Genomic DNA, 17417 nt, shown 5'->3' with positions numbered 1-17417 from the left:
ATGTTTGAAGATTAGTCACTTTGGTTTAAATACTATATCTTTCAGATTTTATCTACTATGTCCCCCAACCTGGCCCCAAATCTTAAATGTTTTCTCTTTGTTCTACTTCCCAGGGTGATGTTAGGCTGGTATTCCCACCAAGTTCTGCAGAGGCAAGTATGCCAATCCATATCTTTCTTGCCCCTACTACACTTATGTCAAGTCTTTCAGCAGATTTTTCCATATCACACATAAGTGTTTGAACCTTATAATTTTATAATACTACTTAATGTATAGTAGTAACAATTTCTTCTTTCCAAACTATCCTTACCCACTGATCCTCCTATATGAATTTTATAACCATCTTATCAATTTCCAAAATAATCCTTTTTAATTTGTATTGAAATTGCATTGTACTTATAAATTCATTTGTGAGACTGACATCTTTACAACATTTTATTTTCAATTTATTTAGGACAAAATTTATATCCCTCAGGCAAGTTTAGTATTTTCTTAGATAACTTCAAGTTGATTTTTTGTTAGGATTTTTTTCTTAGTTATGTTTTTTGGTTCACTTGCAAATGCAATTTTATTATATTTTTGAATCAGTTGTTCCTACTTCTTATAAATACAATTATCCTTATATACTCTCTCTACTTGTCCACCATATTATGCTTTTTCAATAGATTATTTTAACTTTTTTTGAAAGATAGCTGTATTGTCTAAAAGGTGACAATTTTTCCCTCTGTTATATGCCGATATTTTTCCTGTCATATATACGAGAGCTTCCAAAAAATTTCAAAAATTCTAGTAGATAAATATTTTGATCATAAATTTTTATGTAACTGGCTGTAGAGATTTATGATTACATGTAATATTAGAGGTAAGTCTGAGTGGTAATTCTTAATCATATTATTGAATTACTAGTGGTATCTGATTTTAATTCCCCCAAAGCCTTGGGAGTCACTGAGGGTGAGGTGGGGTTTATGGGAAGTAAATGCAGGAGGTGAGAATATATTCATAAGCTTGTTTTTGTTTGTTTGTTTGCTTTGTTTTTAAAGAGGGGAGCCCTGATCTGAACCGTGCTTCTTTCTCTTCAGAGCCTTTAGCAAACAGCCACAAAAAAATATTTGGTTTAGTTAACTAACTCTACAGTTTGCTAGGTAAACAGTGATGCTTATTAAATCTGTACAAACTACTCATTGGGCATAAAAAGATAAAACATAAATAAACAATATAGCTGTCATCAAACATTTGAAAGTTTAGTGTTGACATGTGTTTTCTTTAATTCCTTCACACACACACACACATACACACACACACACACACACACATATGCACACACATACTCCTGAGAGGTAATTACTATTCCCTTTTTACAAGAAACTGTGCCAACAAGACATTAAAGTAACTTGTACACAGTTACTTAGCTATTAATACTGGTATTTGGATGCAAAATTCTGTCATTTTCACTGTAAGATAAGGTTCCTGACACTGCACCACTTTTGACTTATACAATAACCAGAATACAAATAACACTATGGAGATATCTGGGAGAAAGAGAAACATTTCAGCTGAGGAAATTCAAGAAGGCTTCCTATGTACAATTTAAGATGCTAAAAATGATTTCAGCAATGGATATAATTGGATCATATTCAAGGATGTTCTTCTTTTTAAATTTTAATAATGTTAGAATTCCATTAACTTACATTTAGATCAAGAGAATAATGTTGTGTTTGAGAAGTCCATGTAGCATCTGTAAAATCTGATAAGTAGATCCAGCCTGATAAGTACCATACATCTCTGTAACTTAACTGCCCTTCCCTTATAAATTTCTAAAACATCTAGGCTGATTTGTTTCAAATAGTGTTATACTAAGTGGTGAATTTGCTATAACTCTATAGTAAATTCAAGACAGTACCTTCTGCAAATCTGATTCTGTAGACTCAAGAAATATATATATATATATATATATATATATATATATGTTGTCCTCACTCACCATCAATTTCTAATTTCTGAAAATCCACTTTAGGTCTAAATAAAATCCTAGAAGCGGTCCCTAATGTCATATACTGTACAAATTGTTCTTGTTCCTTTCCTTACATATGTAATGTGTGTGTGTGTGTGTGTGTGTGTGTGTGTGTGTGTGTGTGTGTGTTGTTAATAGAGACATGTGGTTAGACTGCATTAATAGAAACAGAAATACGATGTCCAGGAAAAAGTTTTCATTTGTTCAATTCTCTTAGTTTGTTGGCACATTTAGATTATCTTATTTAATTCTGGAAGATACAATTCACAAGTAATATTGACAAACATTGATGCATAGTCACTTCATAGTATGCAGGGATCTTATCAATAGTTCTCTGCCCAGGAATGGAACCCGTGCTCCCTGCAGTGGAAGTGCAGAGTCTTAACCACTGGACCACCAGTAAGTCCCCAGGATTCCCTTAGCTTTGGATAGACATAAAACCTGGCCATATGACTAGTGTAATTAATTTGGCATTTTATACTGCGAGAACATGAGAATCAGGGAGATGACATAGCTGTCTTCAAACTTTGAAAGGCTATCATGTAGCAGAAGAAAAACATGGATTCTGTGTGGCCCAGCAAGGCATATTAAAGCCAAAGGATAGAAGTTACAGGGGAGAGAGAGGGGGATTATGGGAATAGGTCATCAGAGAGAGGAATCCTGGGGACACCAATCAGAGAGAGGGATACTGGAAAAACCCTCAGAGGAAGGAATGTCAGGAACATATCACCAGAGGGAGGAATCCTGGGAACACAAAGTAAGAGAGAGGGATGTTGGGAACACTCATCAGATAGAGGGATGAAAAAAAGTTTCAGTGGAAAAGAATTCAAGTCTATCTCTCCTGATTTATTGAGAAAAAAGATATGCTGATCTTAGCAGGCAGTGAGTTTTCTGTTACCAGATGTATTCAGACCAAGCCATGAAATGACATGTTGGAGAGATTCATTCCTTCAGTGGAGGATGGAGTTAGATAACTCATGATATTTTCTGACACTGCATCCATGATTATATAAAGAAATCCACTCATAATCAGTTTCCTAATTTCCATGATGATACTTTCAATCATGCTCAGCAATGATTCAAACCTCAATGCTTTTGCAACCAGAACCAACACCTTTTTCAAAATTCAAAGATTTTCTTCCTTTGGCTAACATAACTTCCTGTTTTGAAGAGGGGGAGAAAAACCCAAAGGTATCATACACAACAAAGAGCTCTTGAAATATAACATTTTGATGAGTTAAGAAGTAAAGCAGTAAGAAATAAGAATGGATTAAATGTCTCTTAAAAAAATGGGTGTTAAAAATTGATGGAACAGCACCTGGCAAACCACACTGCAGATTTTGCCAAGCCCCCAATGTTTGAAATATTCTTTGTTACACTTGACAAAGTCAACCCTGCTGAGTGTCTCAAAAGATATTGCCACTACAAGTTGGCAAAGCAACCCATAAATACACAGTCTAAGTTTTCAAACAATTTCTTCAGTCCAGAAACAAAATACAGTCCAATACCTTTGAAGTGAAAGAGGGTTTCCTGGACCATTTCCAATTGGGGGAAAAAATTTGGAAGAACACAGCTTTTGAAAATAACATTGCTGATATAATTATTGCCCTTCTCATCAATGAAAAACTCATACTTCAGTTTTAAATAGTACATTGTGTACTTGCTGGTTTTGTTGTTGTTGTTATTTTAATCCAAAGAGAATATATTGCTCTGTATATATTGCTCTTTCTAAAATCACAGCATTACTGTTATGGCCACCATCTTGCTCCTTCCCTCAATTTCTTCTTTTTTGTCTTCTTTCTTGTATCTTCTATGTTCTCCTCTCTCTATCCACTGACCCGTCCCCTATATTCTATATTGTACCCATTTTTCCCATTTATCTTTTTCTTTTTCTGTTGCCTGAACTACAGGCATGACAGTAGGATCTTCAGCAGCCATACTATGCTCTGAAGTTAACTTAAGGATGGAAACCAAGGACTGAGAATGACAGAGAAGGAATCCTGGTCACTGGCGACTATGGAGCCACTGTATCAGTGGTAGACTCACTCTTCCAAATTCTTTTTATTTGTGAGAAAATTAATACTTCTTTATTTAAAGTACTGTTGAATTTTCAGTTAAATATAGCCAAAATTCATTCTAATTGAGTATCAATGGGATCAGAGAATAAGCTAGAGATAATCCCAATTTATTTCTCAAGCTCAACCCAAGTGACTTCTGCTCTGGGAAACATTAATTGATCCCAGAAAACAGGTAGTATTCACCTTTCTCTGTTCTCTTATATCACATCTGTGACAAGATTTACAGAAGTATTGTGATTATTGGATTATTTGTCTCTCTCATTTACTATAGAGAACTGGTATACCCATAGAACTGAAAAAGTGACAGAGAACCTGTAATGCAGGAGGTAATGAATATACACTAAATTAATTTATTAATAGAAAGATGCAGGAAGGTAGGCAAGCCAATGGTCCATAACAGGAAAATGTGGTAGTCAATAATGTGGCTTACTCACAATGCTGGTAAGACAGTGCCAGTGAGGAAACAAGGGCCTGGGAGGGAGAATCAGAATGTCAAGAAGGCTAGCAAGTCAGCTCTTGGGCAAAGTAGAAAGGCAGAGACCCAGGCATGGGGACTGACATATGAGGGGACACCTGGTTACAGAACAAATGCAACAGCACATCGATGGCAACCAGAGTAGAAGGTTATGCAAAATTAATTCAGCTTTAGTAAGGGATTCTTTAATTCCTCCAAGGGTCAGAATGTTGGAATGTGGTTGGCACAAAATGAGAGCACTGAAGATAAGAAATATCCCCAAATTTTCGTAGCATTTTTGTATTTGCCTGCTGTAATCCCACTCTGCTTATATCAATGATAAACTGATAACAAAAACTCCTTCCTAATCCATTCCCTAAACTATCAGAAACCAGTATTTTTTAGGCTTCTAAAATATTAGGGTACTTTGGAATTCTTCCCTAATTCCTTTTCACTTTCATTTAATATACATGCTGTACATAATCCTATATATCCCATGGCATCAATTACTATCCAGATCAGGATAAATGAATGCTGCAAATATATTGATACTTACACTCCCACTCTTCTCTGTATGCATGCCAAACCTCACTAATCAATTAACACATTTTTACCACTATGAAACATTTCACCTCAAAGTTCTTGTCAACATAACACTCTAGAAAAATGCCAGATTATTTCAGGATAGAAACTCAGGATAAAATCTTTTGGCCGTTCCTGTGCCATATATTGAAAGCCACCATATTTGCATCTCCATTGGATCTCCTTCCTTAGCTTGAGAGACACAGAGCCAATTGCTTGTGTGCCCAAAATTAATGCCTGAAACTGAATTCAGTCTTTTTCCTTCACCCCGACACTCCTCCTATGTTCTCTTTCTTGCCACCACTAATGGCACCACCATCCTTTCTGTTGTCCTACAAAAAATTTCAACTTTAACTTTGTCTCATCTTTTCCCTTCATCCCCACCTATAATTAATTATAGGATTGTATTAGTTCCACCTTCTGAATATATACTTAGTCCTTCCCCTATTCTTCTGTTAGTATCCTAATTCAGGGTTCTGGAATTGCTTGCTTAGATTACTAAAGCAGACTGAAGTTTTGGTTATTTATAATTGGTCCTCCATGTTGAAGCCACAGTGATATTTCTAAAATAAACTTCTCTGCTTTTTGTCCTGAAAAATTTTCCCACTGACTTTAAAGTCCAACTCCATAATAATGTGCATAAGTATCTTCATGATCCTCTTACCTCTCTGTCTTTCCCATCCTCATCCAACTCTACACTACAGAGACTTCCAATATTTGGTGCATTCTATTCCTTCTACCTACTAACTTTTCTTCATATTTTGATGCATTGTTTATGTGTCATAGATCTATACTTTCCTCATTAATTTATTCAACTAACACATTTTGAACTTATATCATGTGCCTGGGCATTGTGCTGGTGAACAAGGGTAAGAATAATACTGTTCCTTCATGCACACAACTATTATTTACTGAGAAGTCAATAATTGCATAAGTAGCTATTTATAATAACTACTGGATAAAATATATTTTAAACATTATACCAGTAATCTTTTTATCTACTGACCTTGGAACAGATGATCATTGATAAAAGAAAAAACAAAAACACACACTTACATGACCTCCCATAAGTATATAAACCCGATGCCAGTCAGCGGCCCCTTGCATGGAGAAAGGATATAAATGGATCTTGATTCTGTGTGTGTGTGTGTGTTTCCCTAAAAAAAGACCCTAATCTGGTATTTAAAGCTCAGTGGAAGGGTTGGAACATTTTTTTTCTATGAAATTGAAGACATTGATAATAAGAAATGGAACTGAATATCATCCTCTTCTCTTTGGGGATGAAAATTCAAGAAACTTGCCAGAGTTCGTTGGGTGATCCTGGCTAATGTTCACTAGTAGAAGAAGATCTTTAAGGGGAACTCACAGTGAGGGAACAGAGTCCAAGTTGTTAACCTGGTCACTACATAAGTTCTCAGAATTCATGAAAATCAACTAATGCTGCAAGAACATAGACATGAAGTGTGAAGAGTCTCTGTGCCCAGCTCTAGTGTCATTTAAAGCTGAGCTTTGGGAATATGAATGGAATATTTATCTCAATTATGGACTAGAAGAAACCAGAATGAGAGGGACATAGTCCTTCTGTGTATGACCTGTATTTAACAGGGATACCAAGTGTCACAACCAAATTCATGCTGTGAGAGTATTGCTTGTACATCCCACTTATCTCTCCTTTCAAACCTGACCTTTGAAATCACTCCTTCGGACCGACTAATCCTTGAGGGACTTGGTTATTTCAAATAAGAGTTCTCAAGAGAAAGATAGGAAACTTCCTATAAAGAAAACATGTGAGAAAATAATTGTGATATGATGTTTTTTGTATTCCAAATTAGTGAAGTATTTTACACCAGTTGCAGTATGAATTGTGAAAATTTCTATTAAAAAAAAGTTACAAAGAGCCACAAGTGAGTATCAGTTTTTCTCTAGAAAGTGGGGAGCCAGAGATTTGTTTGAGCAGGAGATTGTTGTGATTAGACGTGCATGCAAGGTATATAAATCTGTGCATAAAGGACGGATTTGCAAGGGATGAAATATGGGGACACCCAGCATTGGAATGAATAAGGGAGGGTTATTTCTGTAGTCACAAGGTAAGATAGCTTGCATTAGTCTACTGCCCTATAAAGAAAATCACCTTTTCCCTGTAACATCTAACATATAAGGTCGTTATAAAAATAAGACAAACAAAAGAAGAATAAAGTAAACAAGTGATCAAAGACAGAACAAAACCAAAACAAAGGTTGTACAACTTAAACAAATATGAGAATCATCCTAGGGTTTATCCCTGTACTTCCCTCTGTTCTCACTCAGTCTCAAAAAGAAGAGCTATGGAGAAGTTTATCTATACTTGTCAGAGGTAAATGAAGAGTATAAATTCAAAGATTGATAAAGTTCAACAAAATCTCCAAGATCATCTATTTCAAGTCTCTCATTTACAAAATGAGAGCCAAACTCTGGGATAAAAGTGGCAGATCTGGAACCAGAACCAAAATCTTTTGCTTCTCAATAAAATAATGTTGCAAGGGATTCTTTGGAGGAGGCAGAGTGAATCTTTGTGGAGGCTTCACAGAGAAAGTGCTGATCTTTTGCTTTCTCAGGGGCCAGGCTGCATAAACTGTAATTGGGCTGATCTGGAACTGCTCTCAATCTTTCTGTTGCAGCCAAAGGTATAGCAGGGCTACTCTGTTGACACTGATGATCAGAACACTAGTAGAGGGCAGCAAGAGGCGCTTCTCTAAGTCTCTCCTGAGACAAAACATAACAGGACTTCCTGGGCAAAAGGAAAAAAAATCAGCCCATTAAAAACAGAAAGTTTTCTCTGACATTTTGTACCTCTCCTTGCACATTTCCCCACTTGTCTTCGTTTCTCAGCCTGACTGCCTCATCTCACCTTTGCCAGGAGGGTCAACATAACTTCATGGTTGACACTGATTTTTCTAACAGCAGCAATTTTAACCCAGTAAAATGTATCCCCAAAGCACAAAAGTTATCAAATTAAAGCATTGGTTGACACTAATTTTTTTAACAGCAGCAATTTTAACCCGGTAAAAAGTATCCCCAAAGCACAAAAGTTATCAAATTAAAGCACCTCTCTAACAACTTGATACCGTGACTAATTCACAAAGGTCTAAAGTGAGTGAGGTGTTGTTTTGTTCCTGACTTTTGCAATCAAGTGGGTGTTCACCTGCCCTTGTCCACCTCTTAGCTTTTATGAACAATCTTTTTTTTTTAAGTGGGATGCTTCTGAATCCAAGAATCACATCTATGCATTTGTTCTGTAGTCTAATATCTGTCTTCATATTTTTGCTGCTATAATTATCTTTCTAGATGATGCATATAAGTTCAAATGCACTCAAGGATCCACCTCCTTGCATTAACTTTAGCTTTATCATGGAAAGTTTCAAACTTAATCAAAATTACAGAGAATAGTATAATTAATAACCATGAATATTTCATCCATGTTCAACTTCCATCAACTCTTAGCCAATCCTTTTTTCATCTATACTGCTTTCCCTCCTTTACCTCATTCCATATTATTTTAAAGCAAAACCCAGACATTATACCTTTTAATTTGTAGATATTTCGATAGGGCATATTGGAAAGATAAGAAATCTTAAAAAAAATAAATTATCATACATCTAGGCTACCTAAAAATTAGTAAGAAGTGCTTCTTATGATCATATATGTCAATTATATCAATAAATACTTTAAATTTTTTTTGTTTAATCCAAATTCAAGAAGGGTTTATTTACTGTGATACTTGATATGTCTTTAGTTCTCTTCCAATTTGTAGATTGCGCCTTCATTATTATTTTCATTGAAAATTACTTATGAAACTGAATCTTTGGCCTATAGAGTTTCCCAAAATATCACTTTTGATAATCATGTTTTTTATATCATTGTTTTATATTTTCTCTGTCTCCTTCATTTTGTAAAAATTGACCAAGTTTTGATCAAAAGATTTAATCATATTTAGATTTGATCTTTCTGAAAATTTTACTTGTTTAAGTGGTATCATGTATTTCCATTAGGAAGTATACAATACCTAGTTGTCTTTCTTTTTAAAACTATGTTTTCTTCCCCAATATTGAATTTGTCTACAACATAGATTATTTAAATTATATCAATTTAAATTAAAATTTCTTATAAAAATTTTCTTATGACAATACTTAATTGTTAATTTTACACAACGAATTATATTGCTGAACCTGTCCTCTTCTGCAACAATCAAAGAGATGTAAATGATGGAGAATGGAGGGGCAGAAATGATAAGGGAGTCAATGAAATAAGTATCTTGAAGGAATTTATATTTCAAGGTCTAACTCTTGAAAAGTAAATATGGAAGTACAAATGGAACTAGTAACTCTGAGGTTGGCATTGAAAGTGTCTTCATAGACCATGCTCATTGATCTAATCATAGTTCCTCTTACACTTTAATTGCATCCCAAAGGAAAACAGCTCTGTGTTGATGTTGGAGATAATGTCCAATGATGTATACTTTTGAATACCTGGAAAAAATACACACACATACATGCATGTGTATAAATTAATGCAGGCTTTTAATTAAAGTATAGCATACATGGACAAAAATATATAAATTATATCAGAGCTTGATGATTTTTTTCTGAATTTGTAGATGTCATATAACCAGCACTTAAATAAAAAACACAATATTAATATCCACCCAGGTGCCTCCTCATGTCCCCTGTTAATCACCATTTTCCTTTCAAGGGTAAACACTATTCGGACTTCTAATACCATACATTGTTTTACTTGTTTTTGAATATTATATAAATCAAATCATATATTATATGCCTTTTGTGTCTGCTCAACAATTCTATTGTGAAAGTAATTTATGATGTTACATGTAGTTGTGTAGCATTGCTGTATGTATAGTGTTCTGTTGTGTAATTATATCAAAATTTATCCATCCTACTCTTGATTGATAATTGAGAATTGTGCTGTCTCTAGTTTTTTCTTATTACAAATAGTACTGTACTAAACATTTTTTATATATCATTTGGTGAAAAAATGTATAGATTTCTTTTTTAATTAATTTTTATTGGAGTATACTTGCTTTACAACGTTGTGTTAGTTTCTACTGTACAGTAAACTCAATCAGCCGTACATATACATATATCCCCTCCCTTTTGGACTTCCTTCCCATGCAGGTAACCACAGTGCATTAAGTAGAGTTCCCTGTGCTATTCAGTATGTTCTCATTAGCTATCTATATTATACACAGTATCAGTAGTGTATATGTGTCAGTCTCATCTCTGAATTCCTCCCACCCACCCACATTCCCCCTTGGCATCCATACATTTGTTCTCTATTTCTGTGTCTCTATTTCTCCTTTGCAAATAGGATCATCTATACCATTTTTCTAGATTCCACATATATGCATTAATATACAATATTTGTTTTTCTCTTTCTGACTTACTTCACTCTGTATGACAGTCTCTAGGTCCAACCACATCTTTACAAATGATCCAGTTTTGTTCCTTTTTATGGCTGAGTAATATTCCATTGTATATATGTACCACATCTTCTTTAGCCATTCCTCTGTTGATGGACATTTAGGTTGCTTCCATGTCCTGGCTATTGTAAATAGTGCTGCTAAGAATATTGGGGTTCATGTGTCTTTTTGAATTATGGTTTTCTCTGGGTGTATGCCCAGTGGTGGGATTGCTGGGTCATATGATAGTTTTATTTGTAGTTTTTTAAGGAACCTCCCTACTGTTTTCCATAGTGGCTGTATCAATTTACACTCCCACCAACTGCTGGGAACACTGGGCACCTACATGTAAAAGAATGAAATTAGATTTCTTTTAGATATATATCCAGAAATGAGATTTGTGAACTGAAAGAAATGCATAAGTTCAGGTTTACTATATATTGCCAAAGAGTTTTCCAAAACAGTTTATCAAGTTAAACTTCCACCAGACATGTATGAGAATGCAAGTTGATTCATATCCTTGTCTTTGTTTGGTACACCTATTTTACATAGTAGACACTCTGGCAAGTTTTTTTCTGGTATCACATTATGGTTTTTATTTTTCCTTTTGCTGGTGCCTAGTAAAGTTAAATCCTTATGTTTACCTCTCTTGCTAATTACCTGTTCAAGTCTTTTGCCCATTTTACTGTTGAGTTGTTTTTGTTTTCATCAGTTTTTCTTGAGACTCTCTTTATATGTTTGGCATTACTTTCTAACCTAGAGGTAAAGAAATATGAGGTGATATAAGAAAGAGCAAGACTATTAGTTTTTATAACTTTTATCAGGTTTTGCACTGCCAAATTTAGCTGAGTGCATTAGCTGTAATTCTAAAACATACTTGAAGCATTGTTCTTCAGTGATCAAAGGTGTTTTCTCCTCAATGTGATCTATTACACTGATGTGCTATTGTAAAGATTTGATAGAAGAAAATAAAATCATAGGTACAGAATAATAGCAACAGTAGCAAGAACAGTTCAGGCAAAAGGAGTTTTATTTATTAAAAAAACAATTTATTTAAATATTGTGAGATTCAAGAGAATGCTTACCACCATAATATATACAGAGACAGCTGTCCCTGCAAATGACCTGCCTGGCTATCAGCAAGGCTGAACAGAGACAAGGAGAAGGGGGACACCTAGCAATGAGGATGTCTCTCTTCATTTATTGTAATCTTTAGTGAGGAGAAAGGATCACATGGGAACTGTCCCTGTGATACATATTTTCCCATCAACTACTTATGTAATTATTTTGTCATAATTTATATATGGGTTTAATTTACTTTTAACAATTGGCATATTGCTTGTTTGTTTGTTTGTTTGTTGTCTTTTGGTTTGTTTTTGATCCAGCTCTTGGGTTCACACTTACCACTTAAAATGTCCCATTCAAATATGAGTAAAGTTTTCAAATATTGGCTACCTCTGTGTCTGCCAAAACACAAATTAAAAGAATGCTAACTGGAATATCCAAAATGGTTAGCTGTTTTCAATATTACAAGGTAGTTATCTCCCTCTCCTTCCTCCATAAAACACAGCTCTCAATAGGTGAGTCAAGTCTTTTATTAGTATATTATAATCATCTCTTAATAGGATATAAATCTTTTGGTTTTAAAATACCATTTTAAAGTTGTCATTAAAATGTGATAGATTACCAGTTCTTAAGACATTTAATGACTCAGTGTGAAACTGACCCAGTTGCTGGGTTAATAAGGGAGCAATTTATTTATATCTCCTTAATGAACTTTAAATGTCTTTCTGGAGTGATGAAGTAGGGGATAGCAATACAGGAGGTCTGAAGATGGCAAAGGAAACTGGGCTTTCCTGAAAGGGCCATGCCCTCCTCTGGGTTCTGTGTGCTACAAGTAGGACCTAGTACCTTGATCATCTTTTTCAGGGAAGTTTACATATTCAGGAGAATAGGTAAATTACCCCTAATTTAAGTTAACCTATACCAGCCTCCCTACACCAGGATTTGAAATCTAAGCAGTATTTTAAAATATTTTCTCCAACTTAATCCCTAGATGCAATGAGGCATTAAGTTCTGTCCATAACACTACTATGACATTACTCCTTTTCCTTTTCTTTCAATTCCCACTTCATCTTTCACAACACAGGAATTTAGCTCTGTCTTATACCATTTTTGAAATCTTCTTTTTAGCTTGTCTAATTCACGTCTCTCCCCTACTCCACCCATTTTCAATAAAGCAAGTATAATGTCTGACTTTGACATTGATCACATCAAACTTTGTGTAAGAGCTTTATGTAACTCCTTATTGTCTGAAGAGTAAAATTCAAATTCTTGACCATGCATTCTCTCTAGCTTCACTTATCTCCACCCCTTCACTCACTCTAGTATCCAAATAAGTGTATTCAACTTTTTGGTGTTGTTGTTCAAACATGGTCAAAGAATATGCAACTCCCATCTGTAATGATGCCTCACTATCAGAGAGGGATGGGCAAAAGTTCCAGTTTCTAGAGAGGTGTATCTCTTTTTCACATCAAACAGATCTCTCTTTCTCCTTCTTCCTACCCTTCTCTCTTTCATCAAATGTCCTCTTTTCCTGCAGCCTACAATGACATTTTCTCCCCATCCAAATGTGAGACTCACTTCAAATGCCTCATTGAATGATAAAATAAGAAATATAAAATGAAAATTACTTAATATAAACACAGTTTTACAAATATTGTCTTACAGATTATATTACAGAAAATTTTGGTAGAGACTACTAGCTGTTTACCAAAACAAGCTTTCTATTTTGGGGCCCAGACATGTGACATTTCTTTGTTTCTCCAGCATTTAGGTATAACCAGGTGACCAAGTATTTCTCAAGGAGTGTAAACAGATAATGTTCTGTGGCACTTCTGGATCTATAAAACTTTCAGATATGTTTCTCCTTGCACACTCTTTCTGTGTTCTTTCTCCTCTGCCAGTGAAAAGAAGAAGATGAAAATGGAAGGAGTTGGAGAGTCTGTATTAGGATTCTCCAGAGAAACAGAAATATATATATGCTTACATTTTATATTCATTCATATAAAATATAAACATATATAAAGTGATTTATTTCAAGAAATTTGCTCATGCTACTGTGGGAGCTGGCAAGTCCAGAATTAGTAGGGCAGGCCTGCAGGCTAGAAACTTGGGAGCAGATGCTACAATCTTGAGACAGAATGTCTTCTCCTTCGAGGAAAACTCAGTTTTTTTCTTAAGGCCTTTACACTGAGTAGATGAAACCCAACACATTACAAAAGATAATCTCCTTTACTTAAAGTTAACTCATTGTAGATGTTAACCACATCTACAGAGTACTTTCACAACAGCATGTGGATTAGGTTTGATTGAATAACTGTATATTACAGCCTAGCCAAGTTGACACATAAAATTATTCCAGAGTTTCTACATGACTACGTGGAAGTAGGCTCCCTTGACAATCTGGGCATGCACACAGAAATGTTATGTAAGTAAGAAGTGAAAGCTTATTGTTTTAAGCCATTGAATTTTTGAGATTTGTTTCCTCAACTAAACTGACTCCAAACAATATACAAAATATTACTAAATAGAGATCTTTCCAGTCCTACTTCAAAGAATAGATGAAAGTAGCCCATAATAAAGCATTGAATGTTGATATGCTAGTAAATTTTACTGTGATGTTGAAGTTGGTTTATTATCTTTAGCAAGTTAAACACTTGTTAAAATGTGGATGATGCTTTAATTGGTCCAAGATGAACACATTTTTCATGGTACTATTTAAAGGTGAATATCCACCAAGCTTCATTTTGGAGTATCACCTCTTTGAAATTAGTGGAGTGAATTTTACTGAGGTTTTAAAAATGTTGTGATTTTTGGATTAAATATTTCCAGAAGAGAGATAGCTATTAGCTTGGCTCTAAACTCTTGATGTAGTCCTCAAGCAGTTAAAGGGACAAAGATGCAATAGTCACGTGGTTTTAGGCTGTAAACCTCAAAATCGCAGAGGCAATTACTTGCTTGATTTGGTTGATATTCAGCCAAAATCTATGAGCTCATATTCACTGGCATTGACTATATTTACTACTACCAGAATGATATTCAAATCATTCAGTGTGTAGCCCTAATAATAATCCTGTATGACTAGGGGCTGCTTCTTCAACATTACTTACACGTAATTTATAATCAAGATGTTCAATTAATAATTTCAGCACTTTACACAGTGTTAAGTCAGCTGAAAATATGTGATTTTTCCACTTTTCATTTTTCACAATGCTGAGGAATGCATAATAACCTGACAAAATAAGGATGCCAGGAAAGCAATGATTATTAACAGACTAATGGGAAAAGGAAAGGATTTGAAGAGAAAAGCTGAAAAGTTGATTGAGTTCTGTAAAAATGTAAAGGCATAAAACTATTGCAAAAATAAAGCAGCCATGTCTATAACACTTTTTTATAATTATAATATATAATTTATAATTTATATATAATTTATAATTATTAAAGTTAGCTTTGGAAAAGAAAATTGATCCATGTAGGTAGGACAGTCACCACTTTGGGTGCTTTCTCAGTGGAATCTGACAGAGATTTGCTGAAACCCCTTCATAAACTCAGTCCGTGTTTATTTAGACTATTGTTGTTACCTTCCCAATCCACCTTCTTGGGTGCTATTTTTCTTTATTTTTAATCTAACCAAATAACAAGTGTTAGTCCAGTTTAATTCAACTCATTATTAATTTGACTAATACTTATGTAAAATATTTGTCTCAGTGCTAAAGGGATGAAAAGAGAAAATATAACAAGTAATGTAATAATGGTTACAATTTCACTGTGCTAAGTGCTTTACATTGAATTCTTATAATCCTATAAGGTAGGTACAAACAAAATTCTATGGAAGTGAAGATTCAGAAAAGTTAAATTTAAGCTGTGTTTTAAACCCGAGTATGTGGGAGCAGTGACTAGTCTAGTTTGAGTGGTGGGTAGAGACAGTATGTGGAATTTTAAGAGATAAACCTTCAAGAGAACTGGAGGACTATATACCATATATACTACCACAAGACAAATCAGCACTTGGCTCAAAATAATATATTGACAACTCTGTTAGGTCTTTCAACAGCTGAATCATTTGAGCTAAGGTGACACACATCTGCAGTTTTAGCATTTCAGGAAGAGTAAATAAGACTTATCCCAACATTCATCATTTATATTATAATGGGAACATATTTCCATTTACCTAGGATAATTAATCAGTGTTCTTGAGGGAATGGTACACAGAGGCAGTTCCCTTAAGGGAATTGCTCATGTCTTGGCAGACCTAGATGAAACATCATCTTTGGGGGACAAGGAGTGAGAATGAGGGCTGGGAGGCATGCAGTGAAGAGTCTCCTCTGCACTAGATACTTGACAGAGGGGTAATAATAATGAGATAAAGGTCGTTGGCAAAAGGAGACATAACAGATTTACCCTGTCACAGTGCATCCACATTCTGTTCTGCTTTCTTGTGTACATCAAGGTCTGTCAGAAGAAGAAGGCCAAAATATACAAAATCTGTTCTTAAAAAAGGAGATAAAACCAACTTTCCCAAAAAGGGAGATATTGTTCACTGCTGGTATACAGGAACACTACAGGATTGGACTGTTTTTGATACTAATTTTGAAACGACTTCAAAGAAGAAGAAAAATGCCAAGCTGTTAAGTTTTAAGGTTGGGATAGACAAAGTTATCAGAGGATGGAATGAAGCACTCTTGGCTATGAGTAAAGTAGAAAAGGCTCGACTGGAGATTGAACCAGAATGGGCTCATGGAAAGAAAGGACAGCTTGATGCCAAAATTCCACCAAATGCAAAACTTATTTTTGAAGTGGAATTAGTGGATATTGACTGAAATAGTAAAGACATCAGCAACAATAAAACACGGCCTTGAAGAAACTTAGGTATCTAATTAGAACTGGTTACTATTGTAAGGGAAGAGTCAACTGGAAAATTCAAGAAGTTAGAACTTGTTTACTTGATCCCCAACTTTTAAGAAATGTAATCCATTATAAATCCTTGAAGTTTAAAATATTTTACTATAACTGTGTAGAATATCACTTAAAATAAACTGACTTGCCTTTTACCTCATGTTGTAAACTAAAAGGCTCAATAAAAATTTATCCAATGTCTTGGAAAAAAAGAACAAAACAGAAGGCCACTTCAAAGGAGGACTAAATTAGGAACAGTATCCTTACTTCACAGATCTAAGCTGGGAGATTCAGAAGTTATTTCCTTCTTCTGGATCTAGATTTAGAGCAGTGCTAGATTACATAAACTGCTTCTGGGGCATAGGCACTTCTTGAGCAAAAGATTAATAAGCAAATGAGATAATGGCACGTGATCACCAGAATTAATAAGCTTTCCTTTTTTTTTTTTTTTTTTTTTTTAAAGAGGGAGAATTTTAGAACTGCTAGAGTCCGGAGAAGTGACATATCCATGTGGACCAAAGGGAATTTTTGTGATCATTACCCAACTCTCCATTTAGTTTTATATTGAAGAAAATTGTATACTTATAAATGAGGATATTGAGGCCCAAACTTAGTAATTTGCATAAAGTAACATCAAATTAGTAACAGTGTTTTCCAACAAATACTCCATTATGCTATACTACCTCTTAAATAAGCGTGAAGAAATAATTTTGTTTTTTTTTTCTAAAGATATGAAGACAACATGAGAGTTTTAATTTAAAGCTATAAAACTTTCTGCTGACACTGCATCAATCTTGTACATGATTAGTTCTTATTGATGAAGCAGGAAATTCCTGATGAAAATTAATTCCCTTGGTATCTAAGAAGCCAGAAACTCCTTGG

At 34.6% G+C, this 17417-nt stretch overlaps 1 pseudogene; it reads left to right on the top strand.

The window, feature by feature from the left end:
• LOC113631253 (peptidyl-prolyl cis-trans isomerase FKBP3 pseudogene) overlaps window positions 1–16459 on the top strand; it is a 65395-nt pseudogene extending 48936 nt beyond the window's left edge.
• The last annotated feature ends 958 nt before the right edge of the window (window positions 16460–17417 follow it).

Source organism: Aethalodelphis obliquidens, unplaced genomic scaffold (assembly GCF_003676395.1).
Source record: "Aethalodelphis obliquidens isolate GAN/ISIS:26980383/991018 unplaced genomic scaffold, ASM367639v1 scaffold32, whole genome shotgun sequence".
Lineage (NCBI taxonomy): Eukaryota > Metazoa > Chordata > Mammalia > Artiodactyla > Delphinidae > Aethalodelphis > Aethalodelphis obliquidens.
This window is presented reverse-complemented; position numbering and strand designations above follow the sequence as displayed.